This window comes from Microcaecilia unicolor, chromosome 13, assembly GCF_901765095.1.
Source record: "Microcaecilia unicolor chromosome 13, aMicUni1.1, whole genome shotgun sequence".
Taxonomy (NCBI): Eukaryota; Metazoa; Chordata; class Amphibia; order Gymnophiona; family Siphonopidae; genus Microcaecilia; species Microcaecilia unicolor.
The window spans coordinates 89,337,842-89,360,337 of record NC_044043.1 but is presented as its reverse complement, the minus strand read 5'-3'; the positions used below and the strand labels follow the sequence as shown (position 1 = coordinate 89,360,337).

The following is a 22,496-nucleotide window of genomic DNA, read 5'->3' as shown; positions in this document are numbered from 1 at the left end:
CCCACTCACTTTGAATGAGCTGTGTCGGTGTTGCCATGCAACTTTGTAAACTGGGGGGGGGGGGGGGGGGGGGTAGTTGGCAATTAAAAACAAATCACTATGCCCTTCCTCTTATTTTCAATACCTGTATTGCAGAGTTGCTCAACTCAGCCAGTCTGATTTTCAGGTCATCCACAATGATTACTTTGCAAATATATACTGTTTGCCAATCCAGGGGGGAAAACCCCAGCCCTCAGTAGGTTATGATATATTCAATACACAATATACTCTGAACAAAACAAAAAAAAACATAGCAAAAGAATAAATCCAATGGCATAAAACAATGAATAAGCAAATGAACAGTTTATTTAGAAGACTCTGAAAATAATATTTCAGAAGAAGTTAAAGCCAATATTAACAAAATAGTCTAGTGATTAGTGCAGTGGCCTGAGAACCTGGATTTGATTCCCACTGCAGCTCCTTGTGACTCTGGGAAAGTCACTTATCCCTTCACTGCCCCAGGTACAAAATAAGTACCTGTATGTAATATCTAAACCGCTTTGATTATAACCATAGAAAGGCAGTATATCATGTTCCAATCCCTTTCCCTCTTAAATCAGGAAGCAATCTATTCCACATGAGTGGTTATCACCATTGGCTAGGGCTTTTTCAGTTGTCAGGTCAATTTGGCCTCAATACAAGACAGCACCACTAGCAAATTTCCTTCCAAAATACCACAATGACCGAGTTGGGTTGTATGTTTACATCAATTCCTTAAGACAGACTGGAGCAATTGCAACTGGTTACCAATGTGGCTTTTATAAAAACACATTGACAGACTATCAACCATGCTATAGAATTTTAAATCACCTGCAGTGTGTATATGTTACCAATTTCAGGAAGCTCAATGCAAAATTTCACAAATCTGTATCATGTATATTAATTGTGGATATCCTGCCCGGTTAAACCCGTTTGAATATCGGACCCTACAGTGGCATAGCTAGGACTGAATGGCTTCAATCTGACACTGAACATATAAGCCAAAAAATAAATAAAATACTTAGTATAATGCTGTCATATGGTCAATATCCAAAAGAGAAATGCATGAGGTGGTGGAGATGAAAACGGTAACGGAGTTCAAACATGCGTAGGATATGCATAGAGGAATCCTGTGCCGAAGGAATGGATCCTCAGAAGCTTAGCTGAAATTGGGTGGCGGAGCAGGTGGGGGGAAGAGGGGGTGGTGATTGGGAGGAGAGGATAGGGGAGGGCAGACTTGTACGGTCTGTACCAGAGCCGGTGATGGGAGGCGGGACTGGTGGTTGGGAGGCGGGAAATACTGCTGGGCAGACTTATATGGTCTGTGCCCTGAAAAGGACAGGTACAAATTCAAGGTAAGGTATACACACGAGTTTGTCTTGGGCAGACTGGATGGACCATGCAGGTCTTTTTCTGCCGTCATCTACTATATGTTACTATGTTACAGACTATGCCAAGACTTTTTAAGCTGGAATCTATGCCAGTGACACATTTACCCATATGACAAAAACGAAAGTCAAAAAGTGAAACTAAAAATAAAAAAAATAAAAAAAAAGATTGGCCCCAGTTTATAAAATAGGCACCTTCACCATTAGTTACTATTTGTTTTGGGGTTCTTTTTTTAAACAAAGCAGGCTCCAAAAAGGAGACAGGATGGACCAGCATCTGCTCTGGAAAATCAATTTTAGAACAGCACAGACCATTTTCAGGAAATGGGGTCCAGACAACTTCCTTGATGATAAACCTTTCTGGGGTGTTATTTATCTACTACTTATTTCTATAGCACTACTAGAGGTACACAGCACATGAATACCTGCTCGACAGAGCTTATAATCTAATTAGGACAGACAAAGAGAACAAATAAGGGATAACGGAATTACTATGGTGGAAATGATAAAACATTGGCTGAACGAGTAAGGGTTGGGAGTTAAACGCAGCATCAAAAAAGTGGGCTTTTAGCCTAGATTTGAAGAGGGCCAGAGATGGAGCTTGACGTACCGGGCTCAGGACATCTATTCCAGGCATTTGGTGCAACATGATAAAAGGAATGGAGTCTGAACTTAGCAGTGGAGGAGAAGGGTACAGATAAGAGAGATTTCACCAGTGAACGGAGTTCTCAGAGTGGAGTGTAGGAAGAGATAAGAGTGGAGAGGTACTGAGGAGCTGCAGAGTGAATGCAATTGTAAGACCATAAGAGGAGTCTGAACTGTATGCAGAAAACAGATAGGAAGCCAATGAAGTGACTTGAGGAGAAGGCTAATATGAGCATTGCGACACTGCAGCAGAATTTTGAACAGATTGAAGGGGAGAGAGATGGCTTAGTGGGAGAACTGTGAAAAGCAAGTTGCAATAGTCTAAGCCAGAGGTGATAAGAGTGTGGATACGGGTTCTGGTAGTGTGCTCAAAAAGAAAAGGATGAATGTTGGTGATATTATAGAGAAATAAATGACAGGTTTTATAGTCTGTTGAATATGTGTAGAGAAGGTGAGAGAGGAGTCAAAGGTGAACCCCAAGGATATGAGCTGATGAGAGTGATATCCACAGAGATAGAGAATGGGGGAAGAGGAGAAGTTGGTTTAGGGGGAAAGATAAGGAGCTTTACTTGGGCATGCTTAGTTTCAGATTTCTGGTGTGGAGAGGCAGATCTGGAAGTCATCAACATAAAGGTGATACTGAAAACCATGGGATGAGATCAGAGTACCAAGGGAAGAAGTATAAACGGAGAAAAGAAGAGAACCTAGGACAGATCCCTGAGGTACACCAACTGATAGTGGGATAGAAGTGAAGGAGGATCCATCAGAGTATACACTAAAAGTACGATGGGAGAGATAAGAAGAAAACCAGGAAAGAACAGAGCCCTGAAATCCAAGTGAGGACAGCGTATCACAATGTAGGCAGTGATCAACAATGTCAAAAGCAGAAGGATGAGGATAGAATAGAGACCTTTGGATCTGAGCAGAAACAGGTCATTGGAGACTTTAGCAAGCACTGTTTCAGTTGAATGAAGATGGCGAAAGTCAGATTGAAGTGGATCAAGAATAGATTGAGATGAAAGAAAGTGTAAGACAACGGTGGTGAACATCACGTTCAAGTATCCTGGATAGGAAAGGGAGGAGGGAGATGAGGCAATAGTTGGAAGGACAGGTAGGGTCCAATGAAGGCTTTTTGAGGAGTGGTGCGACTACGGCATGTTTGAAGGCATAAGGAACAGTCGCAGTGGAAAGTGAAAGACTGAGGATATGACAGATAAAAGGGATGACAGTAGGAGGGTGGGAACAGGATCAGAGGAACAGATAATATCGAGGCCAACAAATTATGGACCCTGTTTACTAAGCAGCATTACAGCACGTTAATGTTTTTAACGTGCATTAACCATGTACGTGCCTACAATATCCCTATAGGCGTCTACACGGTTAGCGCGCACACTAAGTGTAGGCGCGCTAAAAACACTAACACACCTTAGTAAACAGGGCCCTACATTTGTAGTGTCATAATTAGAGAAGGAAAGTAACTCCCACTTCTTGTCATTCTTTGGAATCAAAAATGATAGAAAACGTTCTAATCATTTGGTCACAAAACAAAAATTTCCCAGTCAAAGCCAGAAGGCTTAGCTGAAAGTTTCAAAAAGAAACGTTTAATATACAGTGTATGAGTAAACTTGAATAAATCAATGAGTCCACAAAATGAGAGAGCTGATAAAAAGCCCCACCGTATTTAAAAATCAGAACAAATTTAAGACCAAGTCACCTCCACCTCTCCTTCCCTTAGTCCATTCTCTCAATCCTCCTTCAACTCCTGCTATGAGAGTGAAGGGGGGCAGACTCAAGAAAAATGTCAGGAAGTATTTTTTCACAGAGAGAGTGGTAGATACTTGGAATGCCCTCCCACGGGAGGTGGTGGAGATGAAAACGGTAGCGGAATTCAAGCATGCGTGGGATAAACATAAAGGAATCCTGTGCAGAAGGAATGGATCCTCAGAAGCTTAGCTGAGATTAGGAGGCGAGGCTGGTGTTTGGGTGGTGGGGCTAGTTCTGGGCAAGACGTCTACGGTCTGTGTCCTGAAAATGGCAGATACAAATCAAGGTAAGGTATACACAAGAAGTAGCACATATGAGTTTATCTTGTTGGGCAGACTAGATAGACCGTGCAGGTCTTCTTCTGCTGTCATCTACTATGTTATGTTATGTTATGTTACTATGTATGTTCTGAAATCACTGAGGAGCAAACTGCACATTGTTTGCTCGTCAGCTTCTCTATATTGGCAAAACTATAAGTTTTACACAAGATTAGCTAAAGAGTATTACATTAAGAAAGGCCATTTGGAACCACCTTTAATGGTAAACTGTCAAAGCATGAACCATCTCTATGAAGATTTAAGAATGTGTTGTATGCATTCTTCATAGATCTTGGAGAGGCAACAATATGAACCGCCTACTTCTGCTTGAAAAAGAAAGGTTGGTTTTTACTATTAATACTTTTGGCCTTATTCAAGAAATATATTTCAGGTGTGCTTCTATAATTTTGATAACTCTTTTTTCTGAGGGATATGTTTCATATGGTTCTCATATTCCTGGGCTAGTGGTTGATGTGTTTTATAATCGGTAATTATACAATCAATGTTTCTATTAGTGATTATTTATTGTTATTTTATTTGATTGTATATTTTTGGTGGGTCTCACATGTTACCTGTGTACATACAAATGTTACCATTTTATAAGGTTGTCTGATGATCACTTTTAAGTTTCTAATGACCATGTCATTGTCTTTGAACATGTCCCTCCTCTGCCCCACCCTTTTTATGTTTTGATTTGTTCTTTGGGGGGGGGGGGGGTCAAGTATCACTTTTCTGCAAAACCATTTTTTTCAGGCATATCATCCCATTTTATTTTTAAAATAAGTTCCCTTTCTTTATTGGAGTCAAATTGGGGGGGGGGGGGGCTTTTTGATTTCATTTTTACTTTTAACTTTGTTTCATTGGCTCCAGAAACGGGCCTTTTTTTACTAGTATGTAATAAACTGGTATGTTGTTATTTTATGTATGTTTTTCTCTCTCTCTGATTTGTGTTTATATGTATATATTTATGAGCAACATGTTTTAAATAAAATTGTTTTATTAGTAGTACGCTTTTATTTGCCATTAGGGCTTTTTGCAGTATCATTCTAGCTATTAATTCATGCGTTAAAACCAAGGCAAATCTGAAATTTTAAGTTACTATCTGCTCTCATAGAATTTCCGTCTTTTAAAATAAAAGGTACAGCAAATAGGTTAGGCCAATACGAGTTTCCTGCAGACCTCAGTGGTGGCCAAGAAACAACATAAAGCTGCACAAATTTCCTGTGTACTTTATATATTTAAAACAGCTGCACTGATCACACACTATCACACTGACTCTGTGGCTCATTTGGAGCACATAAGAAAATATATAGCTTTAGATTTATTATTTATAACCCACCCTTATCCAGGGCGAGGTATTTAAAAAAACACACAAAAATAAACAAAACATACAAGTATCATCAATACAACAAAAGCCTCCTTTGCAACCCATGTGGGAGAGGGAAAAAAAATGTCCCAGGCATTAAATTACATATGTCCAACAGTGACATGGAAGGCCAAACGCAGCAAATGGGCCTTCAAGTGACGTTTAAATGCCAATAAGAGAGTCTCATGTTTCAGTCCAGATGGTAACTTGCTCCATTCTGAGGTGCCAGTAATCTAAAAGGTCCCTTTTCTGGTCACATCCAGACAAAAACAATTCAAAGCGGGTACAACCAAGTTTCCAGCAACCATCAAGCTTAACTGTCTTGACAGTACAAATTGCTGAATAGCATTCTTCAAATAAACAGGAGAATCATGGTACAGTGACGAAAAATAAGAGTTTAAACTTCACCCAAAAATACATATATATACACATATATCTCTATCTTTATCTATATCTATCATCTATATATATACACACACATATATATAATCACACATATTTTTGTAGCACCAGAGGTTAACGCATGAACCCTTACCACCACCTCAATGGGCGGCAATAAAGGCTCCCTCCCCGAAATGGCCGCACAAGTGCTTTACTTGCCGCACGGCCATTTCCTGCAGGAAGGCGAGACTTACCAGCTGCGGTAAAAGGGGGCCTCGGCGCATGTGTACAACACACACCAATGCCGGCCCCCTTTTGACATAGCTTGGTAAAAGGGGCCCTAAGCCTAGTCATTTGTGGGAAAGGAGAACATGCACAAGGGCCCTAAATTGGTAGATACTACTGTTGTATAATAATACACTCCCTCTACCCATTGCCTGCTCTGTATGGCGCCACTGACTACTAAGCTGGCCTAATACATAAAATATATTTCACTTTCTTTTATTTTGACGCATTCAAGATTTCATGGCTCTAGAGAACTTTATGGCTAGCTTGTTAAAGGAAAATATTGATTGGTAAAATATCAGTACTTTATCAAAATAGATCTATTTAGAAGACATGGATGGAATAAAGAAAAAATGTCCTAAGATACATAAATCAACTCAAATCTCAACCAGGCTTTTAAAAACCAAATCGAGAAAAAAAAATACCTGGCACATGCAGAATAAACACAAATGTAAAGATGTGGAGTGATGTTCTATGTATACCAGAATGTGGAAACTCCGTAACTACAGCCAAGATTTTGCAGTCTGGAACACTATGCAAGCCCCAGCTGCACCACTGATGAAACATTTTTCCACGCTCTAAGGATCTGCCATAATGAAATCTTCATAAAAATAGTATCCAAAGAAACAGGTTCATTTAACTACTAATATTAAAATCCAGGTTAGTAAATTGCAGAACATCTGTCCAAACTATTTAAATGCTGGTTTCTATTATCAAAGCAAAAGAAAGTCATTAATGCATATACATCTTAGATAGTCAGAAACTCACTAGACAACCAAAATTCAAAGAGGCTTGGCTACTTTACACAAGAAATGCACAACTATTTATATTCCGCAAATACCAAAAATATTGGTTCAATGCAAATATGATAAAGGACCGTAAAAACTGGGTAAACTCTCGACAAAAACTCAATTTCAGATCTGATGTCTAACAGTAAAGTGTTCCAAGTTTTGCTACCTTTAAAAAAAAGGCCAAGATAAATATCCACTTGGGATTTGATTCCCTTTGCTGATGGAAAACAAAATACTAGTTGGGTCTCCATTATGCAGTGTTCTAGTTAGGGCCTCTTATCAAGCCATGCTAGCAGCTCCTGTTGCTGTAATGCCTACAAAACCCATTCGATTTAAATGGGCTTCGTTAGCATTGCCGAGCGGAAACCGCAAGCGCGGCTTGATGAAAGAAGCCTTAATGAGGGAGACATTAATAACTGAGACATACAAAGTGGAGCTAAACCATGAATTCTCCTAAATACTAGAAGTCTGCACAATTTATCGGTAACCACAGGGGTCACCCAATCAAACTTCTGAGCATCTCATAGTAGTCTAGCCAAGGTGTTTTGTAATGTTTACAATTACTATTTAACTTTCTCAGAACTCCCCACGTGTAAGATATTGCAATAATCCAATTGTGAAATGAGTGACTTAGTAACAGTCTTAAGTTGATCAAATAGAAAATATTTGAAGTATATAAAACTCTTGTTCACTAAACTTAAGCCTGGCGTCTGTTGGCAGTTGGCCCAGAAAAGAGAGCCAGTCACTGGACCACAGAGTTAAATTAGTTGAAGTAGGTAGATCATCTTCAAGTTAAAGTAGGAGTTTTCAACCCAGTCTTTGAGACACATTTAAGCCAGTCTGAAGCCACAATGAATATGTATGAAATTTGATGCACTGCCTTCACTGTACAGAAATTTCTCTTTCATGAGGGTATCCTGAAAACCCAACTGACTGGGTATGTCCTGAGGACTGGGTTGAGAACCTCTTGGTTAAACAGAAAGGGAAGCAGGGATTTAGAAGGGATATCAACAAACTAAAACAAAAAAAAAATCTAAAAAGAGAGGATAGGAGAGGGATACAAAAGAATTAACTGGTAGAAAGAGAACACAGTAGGACCACCATTCAAAAAAAAAAAAAAAGGCCGCTTGATGTAAGATCCAAGATGGCGTCTTGAAAGGACGTGAGGATCAGAGCTCCTGAGTTCCTGGTCGATCGAACGCCAGTTTCCCTAATTAACATCATGGGGAAGCGAAAGGGGAAAGCTAAAGCTCTTACCTCCCTGAGCTCTGCTGTGAACCCCGCTGAGCGCCAGACCGTCTTGGAGTCTTATGGAGTGACGGTCCTCCGTGAGCAACAACCTGGTTCTGCAGGGTCCGCCTGTGTTCAAGCGGACCATAGCATTGAGGGGGTATCGTTGAGTCCTCCCCCAAATAGAGCCCCTCCTCGACCAGGAGTAACTATGAATGCGACGGAGGCACAGGGGACTGGAGCGATTGGTGGAACGCCGCCCCTGGTAACTGTGCTGGGAGCTCCCGTTGTATTTTCGACGCCAACTAGTTTTACTACAGAAGAAGTGTTCTCTTCATCTATAGCTGGCGAGATGACTCCTGAAGGACACCGAGGAAAAGTTAAACCGGCTGTAATAACGCTTGAAGCGCTCTGGGACGCAATCCAAAGTATCCACACCTCTTTACAATCTATTTCTAACTCTTTTGGGGGTGAAATAACTGATTTAAAGGAAAAGCAAAACAATATGGCCGAAAGAGTTCAGAATTTGGAGGTAGAACTTACTAAGTCTCAAAATTTATCAGCCACTCTAGTCAAGGAACGAGACATTTTTGCTCGTAAAATTGTTTACTTAGAAGATCAAAGTCGTAGGAACAACCTGAGATTTATTAATTTCCCGAAGTCTCCTTTAATTGCCCCTTTGGACATGTTGAGAAAATATTTTCTAGAGATACTTGGGATCCCAGCGACAGCTTTTCCACCTGTCGCTAGGGCCCAGTACATAACTGGAATAAAGAACACAGTTGGACAACCTCGGGCTGCACCGGACCTAGACTTGACCCATTTTCTGGAAAGTTCCTTGGATATAGTGACTGAACGGACTACACTTTTAGTCACTTTCGCATTAGAAATGGACAGAAACAATGTTTTCCGGACTTATTTTCGCCATATAAATACGGAATTTCTGGGTTCAAGGGTTCAGATTTTTCCAGATCTAGCTAGAGACACTCAGAAAAAAAGAAGGGAATTCTTGTCCTATAAGACTAGAATTCTCAAGCTTGGAGCGGTTTTCCAATTAAAATTCCCATATAGATGTCTAGTGTCATTAAATGAAAATAATTATGTTTTCTTTGAACCTTTAAAATTGTTACAATTTATTGAGGCACAAGAAAGTGTGGGTAAACCTTTAACTGCCTCCCAGTGAGGTAAATGCTATTGTGTAGACTATCAGGGTTATGTTTGCTCTTGAAATTTCATTTTTACATTTTTTCCTGTACTATTATTTTCCTAGTACTTGGATCTTCTGTTGATTTGTGGACAAAGAGTTCAGAGAAATATTTCCTTTTAATTATTTGTTTGGATTATCATATTTCTTGTATTTTCAATACATTTATGTTGATATGTAAATGTAAAAAGTTATAAATAAAGAAAATAAAAAAAAAAAGGCCACAAGAAGAAAAAAGAAAAAATTTGCAACAATATCCCATTTCTTCTGCCCTTTCACAGTATAAAGTATAAAGGGTGCATCTGGGTGCAGAAACCCAAAAGAGAGATACCGGATAGGAGGGAAGAGATTAGTAAGCTCGACTCAGGAGAGAGACCTTGGGGTGTTGGTGTCTGAGGATCTAAAGGTGAAGAGACAAGGCGACGGCCGAGGCCAGAAGGATGCTAGGCTGCATAGAGAGGGGTATAACCAGCAGAAGAAAGGAGGTGTTGATGCCCCTCTACAAGTGATTGGTGAAGCCCCACTTGGAGTATTATGTTCAGTTTTGGAGGCCGTATCTTGCTAAAGATGTAAAAAGACTGGAAGCGGTGCAAAGAAAAGCTACAAAAATGGTATGGGATTTGCGTTGCAAACTGTATGACAGACTTGCTGGCCTGAACACATATACAGTGGGGGAAATAAGTATTTGATCCCTTGCTGATTTTGTAAGTTTGCCCACTGACAAAGACATGAGCAGCCCATAATTGAAGGGTAGGTTATTGGTAACAGTGAGAGATAGCACATCACAAATTAAATCCGGAAAATCACATTGTGGAAAGTATATGAATTTATTTGCATTCTGCAGAGGGAAATAAGTATTTAATCCCTCTGGCAAACAAGACCTAATACTTGGTGGCAAAACCCTTGTTGGCAAGCACAGCGGTCAGACGTCTTCTGTAGTTGATGATGAGGTTTGCACACATGTCAGGAGGAATTTTGGTCCACTCCTCTTTGCAGATCATCTCTAAATCATTAAGAGTTCTGGGCTGTCGCTTGGCAACTCGCAGCTTCAGCTCCCTCCATAAGTTTTCAATGGGATTAAGGTCTGGTGACTGGCTAGGCCACTCCATGACCCTAATGTGCTTCTTCCTGAGCCACTCCTTTGTTGCCTTGGCTGTATGTTTGGGTCATTGTCGTGCTGGAAGACCCAGCCACGACCCATTTTTAAGGCCCTGGCGGAGGGAAGGAGGTTGTCACTCAGAATTGTACGGTACATGGCCCCATCCATTCTCCCATTGATGCGGTGAAGTAGTCCTGTGCCCTTAGCAGAGAAACACCCCCAAAACATAACATTTCCACCTCCATGCTTGACAGTGGGGACGGTGTTCTTTGGGTCATAGGCAGCATTTCTCTTCCTCCAAACACGGCGAGTTGAGTTCATGCCAAAGAGCTCAATTTTTGTCTCATCTGACCACAGCACCTTCTCCCAATCACTCTCGGCATCATCCAGGTGTTCACTGGCAAACTTCAGACGGGCCGTCACATGTGCCTTCCGGAGCAGGGGGACCTTGCGGGCACTGCAGGATTGCAATCCGTTATGTTGTAATGTGTTACCAATGGTTTTCGTGGTGACAGTGGTCCCAGCTGCCTTGAGATCATTGACAAGTTCCCCCCTTGTAGTTGTAGGCTGATTTCTAACCTTCCTCATGATCAAGGATACCCCACGAGGTGAGATTTTGCGTGGAGCCCCAGATCTTTGTCGATTGACAGTCATTTTGTACTTCTTCCATTTTCTTACTATGGCACCAACAGTTGTCTCCTTCTCGCCCAGCGTCTTACTGATGGTTTTGTAGCCCATTCCAGCCTTGTGCAGGTGTATGATCTTGTCCCTGACATCCTTAGACAGCTCCTTGCTCTTGGCCATTTTGTAGAGGTTAGAGTCTGACTGATTCACTGAGTCTGTGGACAGGTGTCTTTCATACAGGTGACCATTGCCGACAGCTGTCTGTCATGCAGGTAACAAGTTGATTCGGAGCATCTACCTGGTCTGTAGGGGCCAGATCTCTTACTGGTTGGTGGGGGATCAAATACTTATTTCCCTCTGCAGAATGCAAATAAATTCATATACTTTCCACAATGTGATTTTCCGGATTTAATTTGTGATGTGCTATCTCTCACTGTTACCAATAACCTACCCTTCAATTATGGGCTGCTCATGTCTTTGTCAGTGGGCAAACTTACAAAATCAGCAAGGGATCAAATACTTATTTCCCCCACTGTACCTTGGAGAAAGGAGAAACAGGGGTGACATGATACAGACATTCAGATATTTGAAAGGTGTTAATCCGCAAACAAACTTTTTTTTGGAGACGGGAAGGCGGTAGAACTAGAGGGCATGAATCGAGGTCGAAGGGGGGCAGACACAGGAATAATGTCAGGAAGTATTTTTTCACAGAGAGGGTGGTGGATATGTGGAATGCCCTCCCGCGGGAGGTGGTGGAGATGAAAAAGGTAATGGAATTCAAACGTGCATGGGATAAACACAAAGGAATCCTGTTTAGAAGGAATGGATCCAAGCTTGAGAATGGCAAAGACAAATCAAACGCGGGTATAAAGTATCACATACCATGTAAAATGAGCTTATCTTGTTGGGCAGACTGGATGGATCATACAGGGCTTTATCTGCCGTCATTTACTATGTTACTATATGTGACATTACAGAAAATTCTAGACCAACACCTCCATGCAATTCTTATGGGAAAATTGACAACTTTGGCTCCTTTAACAACATTGAAATTAGAAAAGTCTGATGCCCCTACAGGCAATGGCAATTGGCAAACCATTCCACAACTACACATCATACTTGTTTCAAGGTTATACAGGTTCAAAGTTCGTCTGAGCTCTTCAAACATTTTTAGCTATTATTTTACTACTGATTTACTGAACAAATCAAAATATTAGTTTCTTTATGCTAAAATTTAGAACTTATTACAAATCTTCCTTAAACCTTTAGAGAGGCCATTATGAGTGCACAATCTCGTAAGTACATAAGCATCGCTATGCTGGGACAGACCAAGGGTCCATCGAGCCCAGCACCCTGTCACCGACAGCGGCCAAAAGAACAAGCAATTTGTCCCGCCCATCCTAGGTATACTGTATTCCCTCGTCCATTCAATAACATTCTATGGCTTTTTCCTCCAGGAAGCCATCCAACCCTTTTTTGAAGTCCGCTAAGTTAACCGCCTTAACCACCTTTTCCGGCAGCAAATTCCAGAGTTTAACTACGTGTTGAGTGAAGAAACATTTCCTCCGATTCGTTTTAAATTTACCACACTGCAGCTTCATCGCATGCCCCCTTGTCCTAGTATTTTTGGAAAAAGTAGACAGACGCTCCACATCGACCCGTTCCATTCCACTCATTATCTTATAGACCTCTATTATATCTCCCCACAGCCGCCTTTTCTCCAAGCTGAACAGCCCCAGCCTCTTCAGCCTATCCTGATAGGGAAGTCGTCCCATCCCCTGTATCATCTTTGTCGCCCTTCTCTGCACCTTTTCCAATTCCACTATGTCTATTTTGAGGTGCGGCGACCAGAACTGAACACAATACTTGGTGTGGTCGCACCATGGAGCGATACAACGGCAGAATAATATCCTTATTTTTGTTTTCCATCCCTTTCCTAATGATACCCAACATTTTATTTGCTTTCCTAGCCGCAGCAACACGTTGAGCAGAAGTTTTCAACGTATCATCAACTACGACACCTAGATCACTTTCTCGGTCCGTAACTCCCAACGCTGAACCTTGCATGACGTAGTTATAGTTTGGGTTCCTCTTTCCCACATGCATCACTTTGCACTTGTTCACATTAAATGTCATCTGCCATTTAGACGCCCAGTCTCGTAAGGTCCGCTTGTAGTTTTTCACAATCTTCCCGCAATTTGACTACTTTGAATAACTTTGTGTCATCAGCAAATTTGATTGCCTCACTAGTTACCCCCATCTCAAAATGCTCAAATGTTTTCTAGCCATTTCCAGTTTCATAGAAAATGAAATTACTGGCTTCTCAAAGTCAAAATACTTTGGGGGTAATTTTTAAAAAATGTAAATGCACATTTAGGACATCTCATCTATACAAAAGGGTACAGGAAACATACTGTATCCTAAATTGAGCCATGGTTACAATATGCTCTAAACCAAAGATAACATGCTACTGAGCCAATATAAACATTATGGGCAGCATTCATAAAATGGGAAGACCTGTACATAAATAAATACAAATAAGGAAATTAAGGCACTTGGCAATTTATATAATAATCTCAATAAAGAAGGAAGTGGAGTTTAATAGACACTGAATTCTCTGAAAATACTCACACCTAATGAAACGCACCATACCCCAAGTTTAAAAAAAACACTAGAAGGAAAAAGCCTCAATGAGCCACATTCGCCTACATTTCAAGCAAGAAAAAAACTGGCTACAATACTATATCACTGGCAAGTGCGGTAGCTTCTTCAGAGTGGTTATATTCACGATAGAGGTTAAGTACTCTGTTTCTTTAAATGTTAACTCAACTAGAGACAAATTTCAAGAACAATGATTAAAGTAAAATACACAGGAGGTTTTTTTAATGCCAGTGATAGCATTGCAGTCAGTTTTTTCTTGCTGGAAATATAGGCGAGTGTCTCTCGTTGAGGCTTTTTTCCTCCTAGGGGCAGATGATCAAAACTCCAGTGCTATTCTGAATAGCACTATAAAAATAGTGCCGGAACCGATCAACTCTGAGCATTAGGCAGTTCGTTGGGAGGATTGTGCTTGGCACATGTGCAGAAGAGTTCAGTGGTAAACTCAGCTCCTGTGCACACACGCCTGGTAAAACCCGAACATGAAGCACACAGCATCTGTTTTCTGCAGCCTATATATAAGCGTTTTAAATAATTTTTCTGAATACTTATATTTAGATGCAAGTAACAGATGCCAATGTGTGTTGTTTTTTTTAAGCATAACCGCTTTAAGAACACCAGTATGTGCTTCACGTTCAGTTCTGCTGTTTCTCACAACCTGCACTCAAGGGCTTGCAAGGCTACCTTCTGCTTTCAAAAGCAATCAAAACAAGTAGATTTTGCAGAAAGAATCATGAGAAAAATGTAAATCATGGGAAATTCTCTCTTCCAACACCCTATAGAGTGGAGGAGTAGCCTAGTGGTTAGTGCAGTGGACTTTGATCCTGGAGAGCTGGGTTCTATTCCCACTGCAGCGCCTTGTGATTCTGAGCAAGTCACTTAACCCTCCATTGCCCCAGGTACAAATAAGTACCTGTATGTAAGCAGCATTGAGCCTGCCATGAATGGGAAAGCGCGGGGTACAAATGTAATAAAAATAAATATCAACTAAGCAACTAAGCGTATTCTATATACCATGCAAAATGTTATGTAATACACTTAGGCAAAAATTATTTCCACGCAGATATATATATATATATATATATATATATATATATATATAAAATCTCCCCTTTAATGCACAGTAAACCATGCATAAACTGCAAATGAAAAGCCACCTTAAGGGGCTCTGCAGTAATTTAGCAGCTACACTGCAGTTTACAGCATGTTAAGTGCTTTTAGTGTCAGGGGTGTGGCATGGGCAACAATGTGTAGAAGCATTAGCCAGCACACAACAATGTTAACACAGATAGCTAACTGGCTATACCATACAGTTAATACAGGAGCACTTACCACCAGGTACTGCTAATTGGGACTTTAATGTGGGACCACAATTAGAAAATGCTGGTTCTGTCCTCACTGGTTGCCATGTAAAATTTTGCAGGTGCTACACAGTACTGTGATAAGCCATAGTGACTACAAATTTTACCATTTTTTAGTAAAATTGCCCTGATGTTTTGTACTTTAAAAAGTATGCACTAACAAAGTAACTTATGCAGATATTGGGGTTCATTTTCAAAGTACTTAGACTTACAAAGTTCCATAACTTTGTAAGTCTACGTGCTTTGAAAATACACCTCATTGTCACAGGCCTGTAGGATGATGTTGGGTGTGTTCCTTTGTAAGTGTGATTTTTGTGCTGTCCTATTTTTATACTGGTGTTCTTTTCTAGTTTTTTTTTTTATCTTTTATTTTTTAAAATGTAAAGATTATAATAACTTCAAAAGAAATATCCATGATAGGAGAAAAAAAGGAAAAATAGAATGCGGAAAGAAATTGAGCACCTGGCATTACACTGTATTCTTTTGCTATTTTTCTTTTTATTACCCTTTTTCTATTAATAGTTTAATACACTTGGAGCCCTGTTTACTAAGCCGCGTTACAGGTGCATTAACATTTTGTATGCGCGTTGTGTACACTCCTACACAGTTAGCGTGCGCGCTAACCAACCTACATTTGTACCCCGCACTTTCCCACTCATGGCAGGCTCAATGCAGCAGGCAATGGAGGGTTAAGTGACTTGCCCAGAGTCACAAGGAGCTGTCTGTGCCGGGAATCGAACTCAGTTCCCCAGGACCAAAGTCCACCACCCTAACCACTAGGCCACTCCTCCACTCCATTTAAGTACACGTCCGATAAGCGAATGCTCTTTTTCACTGCATGCCGTACTTCGGTCCCGTTTTTGGCACCATCAATTTCTGTGGGGACAAACTTCGGTTTAGTGCACCACTGATAAGTGCAAGAATCACTTATATGCATGGTTTAAGACCGCTCCTCTGTGGGAAAGACTCTGCATAAACGCACGCAGGGAATATGGAAGCCGATTGGCACAAGACAAAGGGGCGATAAATTTGAAATCTCATTGGTTAACTAAGCGAAAGAAAGTTGTTAGAGTGTACACTGGAGTCGTCGTTGTCATCGCGCAACTGTAAGACTAACACTGGCTGAATGAATAGAAGTTCTTAAAACATTAGAAAACAAAGTCAAGCATCTATTGCTAAAGAATATGTGTCAATCCCAGTCAAATTTCACGTATCTTGAAGCAGAAAGATCAGCTTCTGGAAGACTGGCAAAACAATACAAATCCACACAGGAAACGGGCGGGAAAAGCTGAGGAGGTAGAATATGCTCTTCTTCGGTGGTTTTCTCAAGTCAGGAGCAGACAGTTTCCTGACAGTGGTCCACTGCTTATGGAAAAAGCTAATCAGCTAGCTGAAAGTCTTGGACTAACTGAATTCAAAGCCACTGTTGGATGGTAGGAAAGATGGAAGGCGAGGAACAATATAGAATTCAAGAAACAGCATGGCAAGAAACGAGACGCTGATGACTTTGGTTCTGAAAACTGGGTTGTTTCAGTTCTTCCTACCATCTTGAACGAGTTTGCACCTCGTGGTCTTCCTGCCACCAAACACTACCTCTCTGATCCAACCTACGGATCAGGGCATAATAGCCAATTTCAAAAAACATTATTGGGCTCTTGTGCTACGTAGTCTGATGAGCATTATGGATGTCCAGACTGGCAAGGATAAACGTGCTGTTGAACTGGCTCATAATCTATCATTGTTGGATTGCCTACATATGCAGAAAGAAGACTGGAATCATGTTACACAGGTGACCATTTTGAACTGCTACAAGCGGGCAAGCTTTGTTAAGGATGTGGAGAGGGACGAAACAGATGCAGCTGTTGCAAACGCGTCAGATGAACAGGCTGTTGACATCCCAGCTGGTGTTACTGAAGAGGAGTTTCATCACTACGTAGCTGTTGATTACGATCTACAAACAGCTGATGACAGCACTGATGTCGAGATATGCGCCTACACGCAGGCAACGGCTGATGATGAAACAGATGATGAAATGGGCAGCGAGGCACATGCTGATGAAATTCAACAAATTCAACAGTGGAGGAGTGGCCTAGTGGTTAGAGCACCAGTCTTGCAATCCAGAGTTGGCCAGTTCAAATCCCGCTGCTGCTCCTTGTGATCTTGGGCAAGTCACTTAACCCTCCATTGCCTCAGGTACAAACTTAGATTATGAGCCCTCCTGGGACACAGAAATATCCAGTGTACCTGAATGTAACTCACATTGAGCTACTACTGAAAAAGGTGTGAGCAAAATCTAAATAATTAAAAATAAATCTCCTGTCACTTTTGCAAGAGCGCTGGAGAGTCTCAACACTGTGCGGGCCTATCTGGAGGCCACTGGATGCCAGTGCTATGACAGATTTTACCGTCTGATAGACGTAGTCTATGAAACTCTCAGACACACTAGTGTACAGAGGACTATGACTGATTACTTCAAGTAAGCCTAACGTCAGTTAACGGAGACTGTATACTGTACGTATAAAACAGTACCGTACATATGTTTATCAGATGTCAAGCTTTTTTGGGTCACAACGGTTAAGTGCACGCTCCGGTTAACTGCATGTATTTCTTTAGTCCAGACCCTTGCACTTAAGCAGACTGCACTGTAGTAGGTACATTAAAAATGCTAATGTGCCTTAGTAAACAGGGCCTTTGATATACTACTCTTCTAAACAAAGTGGTTTACAATAAAACAAGATTAAAGAGTTTCCGAGGGGAGACAAGATGGCGTCCTGAAGAGAATGCTGTAAAGCGGCTTTCTACCCATTTTTCCTTAAACTCAATATTAAATACCTGAATCAATGCCAAAACGGAGGGGTAAGCAGCGAGTGATACCCTCCACAGCTGCGAGATCCTTGGGTCCGATGGACCGCTTTACTGAGCCTGCAGGAAGTTCGGGGTCAAGCTCCTCGTTGCTGGAAGGGGCGATAGGAGGTTCCTCACTTCCCCAGCCAGAGGCAGAGACTACTCTTAGCCCCGAAGAACGGAGGCCTCTGAAGATGCCGGCATGGGGTCGGCAGCAGGGTCAGGAGACACCCAGCGTCACTGACCTAGGAGTGCTTCCTGCAGAGGGGTCTGTTGCCAGCCTAGGACCGCCGAACATCGTCGTCGGAGATAAGACAAGGGAGAGAGCCAGCGTTTTGAAAAGATTACAAATTTAGAAATAAGGATAAGCAATAATGAGAAAACTATACTGTCAAATATTGAAAATATAAAAGTCATGTCAGCAGACACAATATAATTTGATAAAAGAAAATGTTTTACTACATCAAAAGGTTGAAAATATGGAAAACCAACTAAGAGCCAAGAGTCTTAGGTTGATTAGTTTTAATTTTCCTAAAACTTCATCGGTGGCTCCATTAATAATATTTGTCAGAAATTTTTAAAATTCCTGAACAAGCATATCCACCTGTGTCAAAAATTTACTATTTACCACCATATAAAAAAAGAGGAACAAAAAGTAAGAGTGGATCAAAATGAACAAGGAGCAGATGTTTCATTTGACAAACTCAATTCAACACAAATAATTCAAGAAGAGGAGAAGGGGACACCAACTACATTAATAGTCTCTTTTGTCTTGGAACCTGACCGGGACTAGGTACTCAAACAATGTTTTCGTCATAGAGATGAACTTTTTATGAACAATAAAATTAGAATATTTCCTGACATTGCTAGAACAACACAAAAGAGACGTCAAGCATTTCTAAAACTCCATCCTAGGGTCCTACAGTTGGGAGGATTATTCTGGTTAAACTTTCCATGTAAATGTGTGTTAAAAATTAACTCAGTTAAATATATCTTCTATGATTCAACTCAACTGAGTGCTTTTCTAGATTCCAAGCTGGTTGACAGTCCTAAGCAACTAGTAGCCCTATCTACATCAACTCCGTAATAGGAAAGTCAGGCTTATTATGCCTCTCTTCTTGTGCTGAATTTAGTGAAAAAATTATTTCATGAAATTGTACCTTGTTTTCTCTCCAAATTGTGGACTTGAAATGGATGAGATAGTATTTCCTTATATTTTGACTTGAATGCTAATGATGTTTAATCCGTTACATTTTTACATGGCAAGAGATTTCTTGTAATCATTGTTAATGCTTAATAAAAAAAAATAAGATTAAAACTAGAAAGAATATTTTCTGTGTTATTTTCTAGTTTTATTCTTGCTTTATTGGAAATCATTCTGTTTAGAAGAGTGGTATATCAAGGGGCTCATTTTCAAAGCACTTCGGGCCCTGTTTACTAAGCAGTGTTATAGGCGCGTTAACATTTTTAACGCGCGTTAACTATGTGCCTACAATATCCCTATACACGCGTGCGCTCTAAGTGTAGGCGCGCTAAAAACACTAAACGCACCTTAGTAAACAGGGCTCTTAGTGCTTCGAAAATACGCCTTCAAGTGCATTAACTATTAATGGAAAAAGAGTAACAAAATGAAAAGTTGCAAAAAATGCACTGTAATCCCAGGTGCTCAATTTTGTTACCTTAGCGATAAAAATCCCCCCACAATAGCTACCAAGTTCCTAAACACACCAACCTGCATACACACTCTGATATTCATACCAATCAAAAACACAGTGTTTCACACATGTCAAGTCCCATCACTAGTCCATGTGACAGGGCTTTTATTCTAGTAAAGCACTGTGCTAATGCAATCAGCATGTCCTTATGCAATATTAAATATAACAAATAGAAACCAACAAATTCAAGGGACATCAGTTGTGTGCATGAGAAGTTACATAGCGTTCTGTAGGGAGATATACATTTCTTGGACACATACCACCTCAACTAATTATTTCCCACCCATCAGAATTTCAAAAAGTCACATCCTTCCCCAATGTTTGCGCTCCCTAGCTGAAATAGTTTCCGAGTCATAAGTCACGGTGACAGGAGGAAAAATGAACCAATCACACACACTAGTACAAACTCATAAACCTTTCTTTTGAATAGAACAGGTGCTAAAAGCAGACCACTCTTTAAAATATTTGATACACCCCTCTTTCTTGTGCTCAGAAAAGTCTTCTAAACAATTTTATTTCCCTAATAAGTTCATACAACAGAAATTCCCCTTCCTGAAACAAAGGTCAGTAAACAAGTTTTTTTTTTTTTTTTAAATTACACCTTTACCAAATTATCAGGAGTTAACATTTCATTCAACAGGGTAACCACATTATTTCATGCTGGTATCACTGTCTTTACTCTGTTTCAAGAGCAAAACCTAAAAATTTGGCACCTGGTGTCTACAATTCAGAAAAACAAAAATAAAGACCACAGAATTTGGGGAAAGAGGGGGAAAATAAAGTCAAACAAAACAAGCAACAACAAAAAGCAGGAAAAGAGATTTCCACTTGCTACAAAAAAAATTTCCGCATAGCACCTAAAATTTATTTCCACCTAATCAACAAAGAAACAAAAAGCATATTTTCTTATTGTTGACATCAGATAGCAGCCCAAAAATATTTTGAAATTTCAGGCACCAGTAAAATCTGTTTGTTTTACTTTATACATTTTTATTATTTTTTAAATTTCCTTGTTTGCCTGCTGCCCCCCCCCCCCCCCCCCCCCCCCCCCGGGGTTTGTCCCACCTCTTTGCGACAGCAACAACAGGCACCTGAAGCTAGGTGCCAGAGCAGATTTTTCCACCCTTACACAGGGCCTGATTTACTAGGCTTCCCCCCCCCCCTTTTTCTCTCTCTCTCCATAGACAAAGAATGTGTGAAAAGCTTTAACAATCTAGGCCCAGGAAAGAAGACTGCTATAAGCATCCTACTTGACACTATTTGATGCTCCATTGAGGGAGTGTATAATCCAATTGAAATACATTTTTTTTAAAAAGCTCCATTTCTTATGCCACATTTTACAATGATCTTCCAGAACAGAGCGATGTACAACCAATAAATCATCAACTACAAAAACCTTAGAACAATAAACCTAGATTAATGCGAGACTTACAAAAATACCTTGCTATGGTACCAAGCGAGAGGAGGGTGCCGCTGCCACACCAAAAAAAACGTAAAGTCCCAAAGAAAAGAGGCAGCCAGCACGCACGCTTAGTGAAAGATTAAAGATTTCCTTTTCAGTCTCACACGAAGCAGTTACAGGAATGGCCAAACAAAAAGCTCCCAACACAATCTTTCGCCACCGATGATTCTGCACCAACCTGAACCGCTACTGAATACGAGGGAAATCAAAAAATTAGCTATGAAATTCTGAGGTGGACCAAATAATCCCTTGCTAGATCTGGTGGGTCACTTTTCAAGCTTCAAAACAGGAAGTGCATTTCTGTTTCCAATCAATCCGCTAACACACGAAGACTCTTTGTCAATTAAATATATATATATATATTTTTTTTTAAATCAATGAATTCTTTTGCAAAGTGTTCAGCAGCGCAGCCTCGATCCATCCAAAGTCCCATTTCGGCCGCTCCTGGGTAAATGGGAGAGAAAAACTCTTGAACAGTAACGTTTGCAAAAAAAAATAAATGAGGGGGTGAAAACAAAATCGGTTTTCCAAAGAAATATTCAGCCCCCTCCCCCTTCAAAATAAAATAAAATAAAACAATTGCAGCCAGGTCGGTGGGGGGAGGGGCGACAATCTGCACACAAGAGAAAGCAAAAAGGGACACTCGCTTGGAGCCTGACAAACGTTTCTTTCTCCAACCTTTTAATTCGGCGGCAGCCCGAAGCCTGTGCGACCCGGCCCAGGTTCTCCTCCACGCCGCTGGACTTCTCTCTCTCTCTCGCTCCTCAAATCCTCTTCCCCCCACCTCCCGCTGGAGCCCAGCCGCTCCGCCTTCTCGCCCTGCGACCGCTGCTGCGGCCTGGCCTAGCCTTGGCTCGCCTGAACCTCCCCCTTCTCAGCCGGCAGCAGGAGAGGAGGAGGCGTAACCTCTCGGATATCGCGTTAACTTCTTCCGCCGCGCGGGCGGCCCGGTCGTCTCACGCGACGAGCAGCTGCGCCTGCGAGATCTACAGGGCTCCGCGCGGCTCATCTCGCGAGACTTGGCACTTTGTGGGGGCGCCGCTGACGAGCGCCGAGCGGCCGGTTTTAGCGGTGTGAGAGGGTGGTTTTGGGGCGGACGCAGGAATGCTTCGTGGGGGAGATTGGGCTACGGTGATTGAGGGATGAGAGGGGGAGGGGGAGGGGGAGGGGGAGGGGGGGGCAGAGAGCGCTAGTTGCAGCGGAGGTGTGACGAGAGGTTGGGGGCGTCCAAACTTGATATGGGGGAGGCCGGGAGCGAGGGGTGGGGGGGTAATGGAGAAGTTCAAGATTGGAGGGAGGAGCGAGGAAGGACTCGGGGAAGGTAACACAGGAGGAAGTGGCGGG

The 22,496-nt window shown here is 41.3% G+C and overlaps 1 protein-coding gene across 4 annotated transcripts in view; it reads right to left on the bottom strand.

Annotated features, from left to right (window-relative positions):
* Positions 1–22,081, bottom strand: part of PRDM2 (PR/SET domain 2) — a 108,117-nt gene extending 86,036 nt beyond the window's left edge. Inside the window, exon 1 of one of the 4 annotated variants that reach the window (XM_030222057.1) lies at positions 21,831–22,081. The gene's annotated coding sequence lies outside the window, so the exon portion shown is untranslated. Of the gene's footprint in view, positions 1–124; positions 147–21,122; positions 21,331–21,830 lie in introns of those variants that run through there. The other 3 variants (XM_030222059.1, XM_030222058.1, XM_030222060.1) reach the window with 3 other exon arrangements.
* Between the last annotated feature and the right edge of the window lie 415 nt (positions 22,082–22,496).